Raw genomic sequence first — 12,724 nt, forward strand, 5'->3', positions numbered from 1 at the left:
TCTTTAGTTATAAAAATTACAAAGAGTGAATTTCACCTTTTTTGATGTACACATCTATAAATTTTACCACATGCATAGATTCCTATAGCCAGCATCACAGTCAGGATAGAGAACAATTTGAATTCTCCAAAGATTTCCCTCCAGCTACCTTTATTAAGTTAAATCCTTTCTGTATTCCTAAGTCCTGGAAACCACAGATCTGTCTGCTTTTGCCTTTTCCAGAATGATTCCTAAATGGAATAAATCTGTAACCTTTAGATACTGAGATTTCACTCAGTATAATGCATTTGAGATTCACCCATGTTATTGTCTGTATTCATGATTCATCGTTTTTATTGCTAAGTCGTATTCCATTGCATAAATGGCACACGGTTTATTTATCCATTCACACATTAATGCTAAGTTGGTTGTTTCTTGTGTTTTGGCGATTATGAATAATGCTGCTATAAACATTTGTGCACAGATTTTTGTGTAAACGTGTTTTTACTTCTCTATGATAAATACCTGAAAGTGGGATTGCTGGGTCACCTGGTAAATGTAACTTAAACTTTATAAAAAACTCTCAAGCAATTTTCCAGAGTGGCTGTACCATTTCACATTCCTGTCAGCAATACAGGAGAGTTCTTTTTGATTGCATTCTCACCAGCACTTAAAATTGTCATTTAATTTGCATTTTACCAATTGGTTATATTTAAGCATTTTTCATTCATCTTATTAATTTTAAGCATTATATTTGCTATCCGTATATCTTGTTTGGTGAAGTGTCTGTCAAAATCTCTTGCCCATTTTAAAACAGGTTGTTCGTTTCTAATCACTGAATTTTGAGTTCTTTATATATTCTGGATACAAGTCTTTCATTTTATATGTGATTATAAATATTTTCTCCTTGCTTATAACCTTTTTATTGCATTAACAGCATATTCTGTAAAGTAATAAAGGCTTTTTTATTCCAACAAAGTCAAATTTTGCCATATTCTCTTTTATGGGTTGTCTTTATTTCCTTGTATTTAAAGACTCTTTGCTTAACCCCAAATCACAAAGTTTTAAAAATATTTTCTTTGATGACTTTTATAGTTTTACATTCAGTTCTATGATCCATTTTGAGTCAAGTTTTATATATGGTGTGAGGTATAGTTTGAGATCATCTCCAGTTTGCTACTGAGTCTCTCCAGTGAAGTTTTCAACTCTATAATTTCCATTTTGTTCTTTTATATAGCTTTTATTTATTTGTTGAGAACTTCTGTCTTTCCATTTATTTAAGAAGTATTTACCTTTATTTATTAATGCATAATTATAATACCTACTTTAAAGTCTTTATTTGACTATTTCAATATTTAAGTAGCTCCATGCTGGCTTCTGTTGATTGCCGTTTCTCTTTACTCTTGTTTACATTTTTGTGGTCCTTTACATGTCAAATAATTTTGGATTGTGTGTAGGACATTTTAAATATAATGTGATAAAACCCAGAGTCCTATGTAAATCTTCTGAAAAGCATTGACTTGTGTTAAATGCAGTCAGGCAAATCAAGTTTAGACTCACAACCTGGCCAACTTTCTAAAGCATTTACAGTGATGTGCTGGTCCATCCTGCCTCTGCATCACCTAGCTGCCAGTCTGAAACCTGGGCAACGGTCTACTCCATCATTCAGTGGTGAAAGTCCTTATGTGCTGATTCTGCTCAGCTTCACACATGCTCAGTTCAGGAGTAAGCTCAGCACTTCTTTATACACTGCTTTAAATAATCCTTTTCTCCAGCACGTTGTTCTTCATAATTCCCCACTCTATCCTGCAGTCTCTGGCCTTCAGGGTTCCCCTTTCTGATGTCTGGCTAGAAAGCTGAGGTGTTATCCTATGTATAGGGTCTGCTGTGCTGGGGAGGAAGGGAAGAAGACTGCCTCTTGCTGGCATTTGCCTGGTGTAGGGCAGAGAGACTCAGCAGGACTCTCCCCCTGAGGGACCACCTCAGCCACCAGTGAGAGTGGAAGGAGGACCAGTTCTTTGCTGGTGTTTGCCTGGAGTAGGGTTGATTAAAGTCAAAAGGATTTAGTCCAATGGGGTCCTCCCTTTCCAGAGACTCTGGCTATCCTTAGGGCTTCTTCCTGTCTGTGTCCAGGCTTCAGGCTGCTTCAGCACCCAGAGCAAAATCTATAAGAGGCAATAAATCAATAAATCAATAAATCAATAAATAAATAAATAAATAAAGTCTTTAGAGAAATCACCACCAAATCATCCCTGAAGTCCAGTTATCCTTACCCACTCTGACTGCTTTCATCCACTTTTCAGAGCCTTTTGAGAGTTGGATTATCTGTGTTTACCTAGTTTTTAGTTGTAATTAGCAGGAGAGATATGGCTGACTGTGCTTACCTGTTCCTGCCCAGAACCAAAAGTTCATATAAACTTTTATGAATGAGGTCGGGCATGGTGGCTCACGCCTGTAATCCCAGCACTTTGGGAGGCTGAGGTAGGTGGATCATTTGAGGTCAGGAGTTTGAGACCAGCCTGGTTAACATGGTGAAACCCTGTCTCTACTAAAAATACAAAAAAATTAGCCTTGCATGGTGGTGAGTGTCTGTAATCCCAACCACTCAGGAGGCTGAAGCAGAAGAATAACTTGAACTTGGGAGGCCGAGGTTGCAATGAGCCAAGATAGCTCCACTACACTCCAGCCTGGATGACAGAGTGAGACACTGTCTCAAAACAAAAAAAAAACAGACAGACAAAAAAATGTATGAATGAATGAGCAAAAGGAAAATGCTTAATATCTATTATAATATCTAATATTTTGGAGTACTGTGCATTTTTAATTCCCAGGCCTATGTATACCTAAAACTTTCAGCCTTTCTTCTTGTCTCTTAAAAATAAAAAATCTGTTTAAAATTTAGGCTCCAGGGATATTAATTTTATATTTTATTTAAATGATTAATATCACATTGCCAGAGTTACCACTGTTCTTTCCACTTGGCACAGATGGCCTGGAATGAGGGTAAGAGCATGGCATTATAGTTCTGGCTCAGCAACTCTCTGGCTGTGTGACTTTGGTAAAGTTCTTTAATAACTCAGAGCTCTGTCCACATATGACCAGGACTAGATGGTCACTAAGTTTTCCTGCAGCCTTCCCATTCTACCCCTCCAACCCTTGGTAAGCCTGATGTTACCATCACCTCCTCTCTCTAGCCTGGGACACATTCTGCTCCTTTCCTCTCGTATATTATTTGCCCCAAGATCTATGAGATTTGTCCTCTGCTCCAGCTCTCTGTACCCACAAGCATGGGTCCATTATGCAATTCTTGAGTCGCTCTTCTTTGAACTACGACTTTCTGCTTTCAGGCTTATCTTTCAGGCTTTAACTCTTACTCTGTTAAGAATCTTGACTTTCCTTTTCTTTATGAACTTGGTAATGGCAGTGGAGATTTCGTCTAAGTAATCTGTGTAATCACACCCACAGTTCAGGGATACAGGCCGCCACGAGGCTATCAAAGTCCATTCTCTTGAAGCCTTCCACTCTGTGGAGCTTTACCACGTTGGATGATTTCTCCTGACACACTCGTCAGGAGATGCCTGGAATCATCAGACCGTATCCCCATAGGTTATCTGAATTTCTAAGCTGTTGCCTCACCGGAATCTTTCAGCACGGCCCTTCTTATCGGCATTAGATTCAGTGGTTCTCAGATGTGGGATTTCAACACACTGGTGTTCCGGAGTCAATTTTCCTTTTCCTGACTGGTCACCTGTTACTACGCACATTTAAAATCTTGTGTATACAAAAGGCTTTCTTTTCATTTTTAAACTGGTATGTGTAACTGTGCATGAGTCTAGATTGTCCATAACGCCACAGGTTGGAAATAGAGTTTATCTGAAAATAAAATGCCTCCACAATCACAGAAGTTTTAGAATATTAAGCTAAGCATTTTTCCTCCTTCCTGTAGAACTTAACCATGAATATAGCTCCTATGCATTGTGGTTCCCCAAGGGTCCTAGACAGTGAACAGCTGCTGCATAAATTTTTTTGAACACAATGCTTTTTGAAAGGGACGTGTGCGACTTGTGTCCAGAGGAACTCTCTTTAGGAAACAGGGGTCTCAACTGTTTCTCCTTCCCATGTACTTCCGAGTACATCAGGACCTGCATCCTCCGGAGTTGAGTTACTGAAGGTCATTGCTGTCCTTTCATGTACACGCTCTCCCTTCTTGGACCCCACCCAAGGATTCACACATTATTAGGAAAGGCTGCTTTTGTCAATGGCTTCTTATTTCTCTTGAAATAAAACTAATATTCTTAACCTGATCTAAAGCATAGCTTTGTCTTGACCACTCACCCTGCTCTATCTCTACACTACAGTCAAAATTTTCTTTTTAAAAAATGTTTAATACTCATTATACACACCCTGTCACTCCAGATCCTTTTTTTATTTTTCTTTTTTTGAGATGGAGTTTTGCTCTTGTTACCCAGGCTGGAGTGCAATGGCGCGATCTCGGCTCACTGCAACCTCCGCCTCCTGGGTTCAGGCAATTCTCCTGCCTCAGCCTCCCGAGTAGCTGGGATTACAGGCACGCGCCACCATGCCCAGCTAATTTTTTGTATTTTTAGTACAGACGGAGTTTCACCATGTTGACCAGGATGGTCTCGATCTCTTGACCTCGTGATCCACCCATCTCGGCCTCCCAAAGTGCTGGGATTACAGACGTGAGCCACCGCGCCCGGCCCTCCAGATCCTTTCTTTACCCCCATGTTTCTTTTTGCCTGAGAATACTCTCCTCCTTTCCTCAACCTTGATTCGATCAATTGTTATTCTCCAGGTATCAGCTCCACTATGAATTCCAAAAAGTCTCCCCTGAATCTCTGGTATGTCCCCTCCCCTCAAAGTACACATCTTGATTTTAATTGTAGGCTTACTTACGTGTTTGTTTGTTTCATATCAGTCCTCCCCGACCCCGGCACTGGTCGGAAAGCTCCATGAGAACAGGGACCACGTTATTAGTCAGTCACTATTATATATTGTCACCATCAGCAATATTTGCTAAATGTGAACTAATGGTGTCTGTTGGCTTCTGAATGATTAACTCACAGTCAATAGAAAGAATCTCGTAGGCTTGAAGCAGTCCAGTAACTCAGCTCAGCGTAGTCATGGGCCAGTGAAATAATGGACTGGAGCCACGTGTCATGCTCATGCCATTGATCTTGTAGGTTTACTGTTAATCCAAAGGAACTCTATTCTTTTATCTCCTTCATATGTATTTTTGTTATACCATAGGAGCTAGTTCGTCTGGCTATGTTATTGTCAGCAGCAGCGAAGAGCCCAAGACAACTGATTCACATAGCAGAAATGGTGACTTTTGGGTCTCTGACATCAGAAAGTACAGAGATGAGCAAAGACCTGAAAACCCGTGTGGGGGCCTCAACTAGTAATCTTAAAAGTGGCCCAGGCAACGTCACTTTAGAGACATTCCCCAGAAGTTGATTGGATTGTTTACAAATACTCTGCTTCTCCTACCTCGAGGAAGGTGAAAACTTGCAATTCCTTGCCCACTTTAGGTAAGGTGCCACCATGTGACTTGCTTCAGCCAACAAAATGCTAGAAGAAGTGACATCTGAGAAGAACCTTTAAGACCCATGTACATTTTGTCTCGTCTCCTTCATTGCCACTGCACTAGACAATTATCCAAAGAGTACAAGCTCCATCTACCTGGATCCTGCACTGAGGAGATTGGGACAGAACCCTCTGCTGATGCTTTACAGCTGAGCAGCAAAAAACACATGGCAGAGTTCTTGGCGTTGGGTGGACAAAGCTGTTATTAAGTATCATCAGTTTCCTCCCCCTGGCTCTATGGATCTCGGTGCAAGGGCTCATGATCAATAGGCTTGTACTACTTGACCTTGTATGCACGGAGAATAAAACTTTTCCTTAGGAGACACTAGCATTTGGGGGTTTTTGAAACATATCCTAGCCCATCTTGACTGATACAGTATGTCTCAGGCTCTGTTTTAAGCATCTTAAGCATATTGAGTTATTTACTTTTTACAAACACACTGTGGAGAAGATACTATTATTTCCCTTCTATGTACGTGAAAACCACGACCCAGGCTGGGAAAACGGCTCACACCTACAACTTCAGCACATTGGGAGGCGAAGGCGCGAGAACCATTTGACCTCAGGAGTTCGAGACCAGCCTGGGCAACATAGTGAGATCTCGTCTGTACCAAAAATTTAAAAATTGGCTTGGCATAATGGTGCATACCTGTGGTTCCAGCTATTCGGGAGGCTGAGGTGGGAGGATTGCTGGGGCCCAGGAGGCTGAGGCTGCAGTGAGCCATGATTGTGCCACTGCACTTCAGTCTGGGTGACAGTTTGAGGACCTGTCTCAAAAAACAAAACACAAAACAAACAAACAAAAAAACAAACCAAGGTATAAAGAGATTAGATGAAAAATCTAGAATGTAGTAGAGCCAGGATTCAAACCTAGAGATTTGGCTTGAGAGCCTATAGCCATGATGATGATGTTCTTGTGCCTCTTGAGAACCCTCTGGCCTGTTGTCTTTTTGTTTGTTTGTCTGAGATGGAGTCCCTCTCTGCCACCCAGGCTGGAGTGCAATGGCACAACCTTGGCTCACTGCAACCTTGGCTCACTGCAACCTTCAACTCCCAGGTTCAAGCTATTTTCTTGCCTCAGCCTCCTCCCGAGTATCTGGGATTACAGGCACATGCCACAACGCCCAGCTAATTTTTTTGCATTTTTAGTAGAGACAGGGTTTCACCATGTTGGCCAGGCTGATCTCAAGCTCCTGACCTCAGGTGATCCGCCTACCTTGGTCTCCCAAAGTGCTGGGATTATAGGTGTGAGCCACTGCACCCGGCCTGACCTGCTATCTTTTGCCATCTTCCTGCTCCCTTGAGCCTGATCTAGGTCTTCATTCCTAGAGCTTTGAACTCCAGGCTCCTAGCTTGTCTAAGAGGGAGATAACCAAATACTCCTTGGGGAAGATCCATGTACATCAACTGTCCTCTCTTTCTCTTATTTGAGCACTTGGAGTTTGAATACTCCATCTACGGTTCTATAAGAAGACATCCAAATTCCAGGTTACCAGGTTGAGAAAAACCTTAACCAACTTAATGTTTAATCAGTGACACAGAGGCAATTTCTTGTCCATCAGTAGCTCAATCACTAACAATTAGAGATAAACACATAGGAGCACAGCAGAGAAAATAAATGCATTTTCGGCCTCAGAGTCACAGAATTACATTAATCATAATCCTTTTTTCTCATACAATACTGTCATTTTGGGCCCATGTTTGACCCTGCCGCTTATAGGTATGTGTGAAAGTATATATTTATTGACTCAATTTTCTTAAATAATCTAATTAAAACATTGGCAGTCCCTTACATCCACTCACGTGCCCCTCCTGCATCCTGTCCTTAAGCAAACCTCACCCACTCACCTGATTCAAGTGTATATCATTTCTTCACTTTCCAACATGTGGTTTCACCATCTACATTCCTAAAAGATGTTTTAGTTTTTTTGTGTTTAGCTACTTTTAACCTTGTGTAAAAAAAAATGTTATCCTAAATGCTTCTTCTTTTTTCCCCTTAATGTTCTGTTGCTAAGACATCTGTGGCTCCCAGTCAATGACTGAGTGTGGAAGGGGCATCGGGCAGCCCCATTCTTGGGAGACATGGGGCTCCCCCAACATCTGATGGCTTAAGGACACCTGGGTGGCCTTGCCAAGTCCTCCTTAGACCTAATAGAAATGTGGTTCATTTTCATTCCACCTTCTTTTCCTCTTGCCTAAATCGGGGTCAGACTTGCATGGTACTCGGATGGCTCTCCCACCCTTCCCGGGCTCCTTCTCCATTTTCTCTCACAGTCATTGACCCTAAAACAATCTTTCCATATTTAATTTCACCTCGACATCGTCTTCTCAGAAACCTGGACAAAGGAAACATTCACATCGTTGCATATAACTGAAATTCATTGTTTTGACTGTTGCATAATATTCAATTATGTGAATACACCAAGAAAATGGATAAACACACTGTGGTATATTTATACCACTGTTGTGTAGGAGGTTTATTGTTGACTAAAATGTCGTTATGCAGCTGCATCTATGGCTAGAATAGAGCTCAAAAATTCCCATTGCATAGTGATGTATGGTAGCCATGGCAACGCTGTAGCACAACACACTATTCGTGTGTTTCTGGTGATGTTGGTGTACTGCCAGTCATATAAAACTATTATACGGGCCGGACACCCTGGCTCATTCCTGGAATCCCAGGACTTTGGGTGGTGGAGGCAGGAGATAGCTTGAGCTCAGGAGTTTGAGACCAGCCTGGACAACATGGTGAAACGCCATCTCTACCAAAAATGCAAAAATTATCTGGGCATGGTTATGTGTGCCTGTAGTCCCAGCTCCACGGGAGGCTGATGTGGGAGAATCACTTGAGCCAGGGAAGTTGAGGCTACAGTGAGCTGAGATCACGCCACTGCACTCCAGCCTGGGCAACAGAGTGGGAACCTGTCTCAAAAACAATTTTTTAATAAAAATAAAAATATAAAAGGATAACACATACAATTATGTATGGTACATATTACTTGATAATAAATGACTATGTTATGGTTTATGTATTTACTATACTATATTTTTAAGCTGTATTTTACAATATACTATTTTACTTATTAAAAACATATTACCTGTAAAACAGCTTCAGGCAAGTCCTTCAGGTGGTATTCAAATAGAAGGGATTGTTACCATAAGAGATGACAGTTCCATTCGTAGTACTGTCCCTGAAGACCTGCCAGTGGAACAAGATGTGTGGGTGAGAGACAGTGATGTTGATGATCCTGACTCTGCTTGGTCCTACAGTAATGTGTGCTTCTGTTTTAGTTAAAAAAAAAAAAACAACTTTCCGTTTTATAAAAAAACAAAACGTTTAAGGAGTAAAAAATAAAAGTTTTAAAAATAGAAAAAATTATAGTATAATGGTATAAAGATAAGATTTTGAATACCCGTACGGTGTGTTTGTGTTTCAAGCTAAGTGTTATTACCAGAGTCCAAAAAGTTTTTTAAAACTTAAATGTTTAAAAGTTTTTAAAAATTTAAAGTAAAAATAAATCACAGTAAGCTAAGGGTAATTTATTGTTGAAGAAAGAAACCTACTTTTTATAAATTTAGTGTAGCCTAAGTGTAGTGTTTATAAAGCGCACAGGAGGATACAGTAACGTTCTAGGCCTTCACATCCACTTTCACTCACTCACTTATCCACCCAGGGCAACTCCTACTCCTGCAAGCTCCATTCATGGTTAAGTGTCCTGTTTAGATGTACCTTTTATTATCTTTTAGACCATATTTTCACTGTAGCTTTTCTATGTTTAGATACACAAATATTAATACTTACAATTATATTGAGTTGCCTACAGGATTCAACACAGTAACATGCATAAAGGTCTGTAAGCTAAGAGCAATAGTCTATTCCACGTAGCTAGGTGTGTAGTAGGCTATAGAATTTAGCTTTTTAAAGTATACTCTATGGTGTTCACACAATGACCAAATTGCCTAAATATGGATTTTTCAGAAAATATCCCTGTTGCTCAGAAATGCATGACTGTCATTGAATATTTAGGTTGTTTCCAGATTTTCCTATGTTGAAGAGTGCTGCTATTGACATCCTTGTACATGTTCAGCAAGTTGGTTATATATGCATCTATTTCCAGATATCTTATATCTATCTTTTATATATTAGATAAACATGATGTGTCTATTATACGATATCTTATATTTTTATATCACATATTTACCTATTATATTTATACAGATATATTTATATTTCTCTTATAATATATAAGTGCACTGGAGTGCAGTGATGTGATCTCGGCTCACTGCAACCTCCACCTCCCAGGTTTAAGCAATTCTCCTGCCTCAGGCGCCTGAGTAGCTAAGATTATAGGTGCACCATCACACCAGGCTAATTGTTGTATTTTTCAGTAGAGACGGGGTTTCACCATGTTGGCCAGGCTGGTCTCAAAGTCCTGACCTCGTGATCCGCCTGCCTCAGCCTCCCAAAAATGCTGGGATTACAGCTGTGTGCCACTACACTCGGTAATAAAATTACTCCTTTCTAAAGAGCTTGTATACAGTTGTATTTCTACCAGCAAAGTATAGAAGACTCTGTGGTTCCATATCCTCTCCAGTACTTAGTATAGTTGGTATTTTTTATTTTCGCTGATTAAATGGATATAAAATATATCTCACTGTGGCCCTGACTGGTAATTCCCTCTGACTGAACATCTTTTTTAGTTATACGTTCTTCTGTAAAATGCCTGTGGGCGTCTTCTGCTATTTTTCTTTTGGAATGTCTGTTGTTTCCTGACAGCTCTGAAGCAGTTTTTAACCTGATCCTGATATGAATTCATCGTCAGTTACATGTACTGAAAATATCTTTTTCCAATCCAGTTTGTAAATTTTCTTTCACATGGATAAGGTTTCTGTTGATGAACAGAAGTTTTTTAATAGAATAACATTTACCAATTGTTAATTTTATGGTTAACATTTTTGTTGCTGAAATTTTTTTCTTTTCTCAAGATTAGAAGGATATTTACTTATCTTCTCTCCTTAAAAATAGAAGTTTAGCTTTTGTTATTTAGTCTTAAGTAATCTATAATTTTTGTGTATGGTGTGAACTTAAGAACTAATTTCACTTTTTTTCATGGCTGTTCTTTCCCCACTCCCCCAGGTTAATAATATATTAAATGGTCTTTTTTCCCCACTGACCTTCCAAACCCTCTCTCAAATATCAAGGTTCTTTATATTCAGGGTTCTCTTTCTGGGATCTCTATTCTATTCCACTGACCAGCTTGTCTCTACACCAGCAACACACGACATTAATATGGCTGCCTATAAGTCCTGGTACCTGAGAGTGTAAGTCCATCTTCCTCATTTTTACTCCGTTAGTTTTCTTGGCTGATTTTGATCCCTTTTTTCTTCCACAAAACTTTTTAAACCCTCTTTTAGATTACGTTTTCTAGCTCTTAATTGCTACCATATAAGAATGCAATTGACTTTTTATTTTAAAAATTCTGGTGAAAATAATGATCACGGTAGCAACTATCTATTCAGTATTTCAGCTGTCATTTACTCAGTCCGTATTCTGCGTTGGCCGTGAAGTGCTTACGTACATTTTCCTCCCTTATTCTCAACACAGGCCTGTGACTTCGAAAATAACTAGCAGATTACAAAACCAAGGTACAGAGAAATGAAGCGCTTACCTAAAGTCGTACAGTTAGACTGTTTGGTAACTAAGATTACATCTTAAACGATTCTGACTGCAAAGCGTTCGCTCTTAATTTATGCAGATTATGACAGTGTCCTTAACCTTACAGAGAAACAATAACAACAAAGCAAACGTCGACCACGACTTCATTTCTCAGCATTTTCTGTTCTCCCAGTTAGAACTTCCATCCACAGACGACATCTTAACTGTGGTTTACATTGGCCATCTGTAAAAGGTGGGAAAAACTGGTTCTCTAAGAGTACAGTCACCAGTATCTGTTTAAGAGACCAATCTTTGCATTCTTCACTGGCCACAGCCTCCACATAACGAAGTCTGTCCCTGTTATTATCAAGATCCATGATTTAATAGGGGTTAAGGAGAGGGCTGTGACCCCCAGAATCTTATTTCTTCTCAGAGAGAGTTGTTCTGCTTTGTTTATTTTTATGTGGCTTTGCTGATCATACGTTAAATGTGGCACACACAATTCAGCCAGCTTCGTGATTAGCAAGGGAATGCTTTTATTTGTGAGTGTGATATCCCCTTCATCCCAAACTACATAGCAAACACAAGGTCACACAAGATTTAAATCCTCCCATAATAACAAGCCAGCAGAGCAGACACGTAATCACCCCTGAGACTTGCATTAGAAAACAATTTCACAGTGCCTAACTAGCCAATTTAAACTTCACTAAACCTTGGGAAGCAAACGGAGTAGGTGCTACTATGCCCATTTTATAAATGAAGATGAGATGCAGAGAAAGTGACTTGTCCAAGGTCACAGTGCAGTTGAGAAATAAGAGCTACAACTAGGCCCGTGGAGACGGATTTTCAGTCCAGTGCTCTCTTCACCTCTCCTTGTTTCCCACCCTGAAGCTTTGACCCTTCAAGGCACCCAGGGAAAGGCACTTCCTCATGACCCCTTCTCAGATTTGCTGCTCCAAAAGAGAGTTCATTTCCTATTAAAGCAGAGAAGCAACTGAACAGGTGACATAGCCCCCACCATCAGAATCCCGATAACCATTGGCTGTAACCTTTTCCTGCTCAGTTTAAATTCAGATTTCTACTCTACAAGCATTATTTGAATCCACAACTTGAAAGAGGCAGAATTCCACCTGGTCTTCTCTAAGACCGGATTCTTTTCACCGTGCTTTGAAAGAGGAGTGTCACGCAGGAATGCTTTTAGGATCTTCTGGCCCTGGGGAAAATCCTGGAAGTGCACTTGTCCTTGAATGGTCCTAAGTGCCTTCTGGATTTGTGAGTGAGATGCTCCCCCTTGCTCCATCACCAGACCTTCTGCATCGCGTAGTGGTAAACAGCCTTCCCTTCTATGTCGACCCACATCAGTGTAGAACCAGCTTCCCAGACGGAATAGAGTCCTAATCCATGACTTCTAGCTTACTCTTGAGGCAGGATTCAGAAAACATGTATATTTTCTTTCAGTATTTTTCTTTCTTTCTTTTTCTT

At 40.1% G+C, this 12,724-nt stretch overlaps 1 long non-coding RNA gene across 2 annotated transcripts in view; it reads right to left on the minus strand.

Annotated features, from left to right (window-relative positions):
- Positions 1-309: 309 nt before the first annotated feature.
- LOC118143103 (uncharacterized) overlaps positions 310-12,724 on the minus strand; it is a 55,601-nt gene continuing 43,186 nt past the window's right edge. For both annotated transcript variants that reach the window (XR_013520358.1, XR_008473118.2), the window contains 3 exons: positions 8,685-8,785; positions 6,236-6,353; positions 310-2,144 (listed from right to left, as the gene is read on the minus strand). This is a non-coding gene — a long non-coding RNA (uncharacterized LOC118143103). The remainder of the gene's footprint in view (positions 2,145-6,235; positions 6,354-8,684; positions 8,786-12,724) is intronic.

This window comes from Callithrix jacchus, chromosome 7, assembly GCF_049354715.1.
Source record: "Callithrix jacchus isolate 240 chromosome 7, calJac240_pri, whole genome shotgun sequence".
Lineage (NCBI taxonomy): Eukaryota > Metazoa > Chordata > Mammalia > Primates > Cebidae > Callithrix > Callithrix jacchus.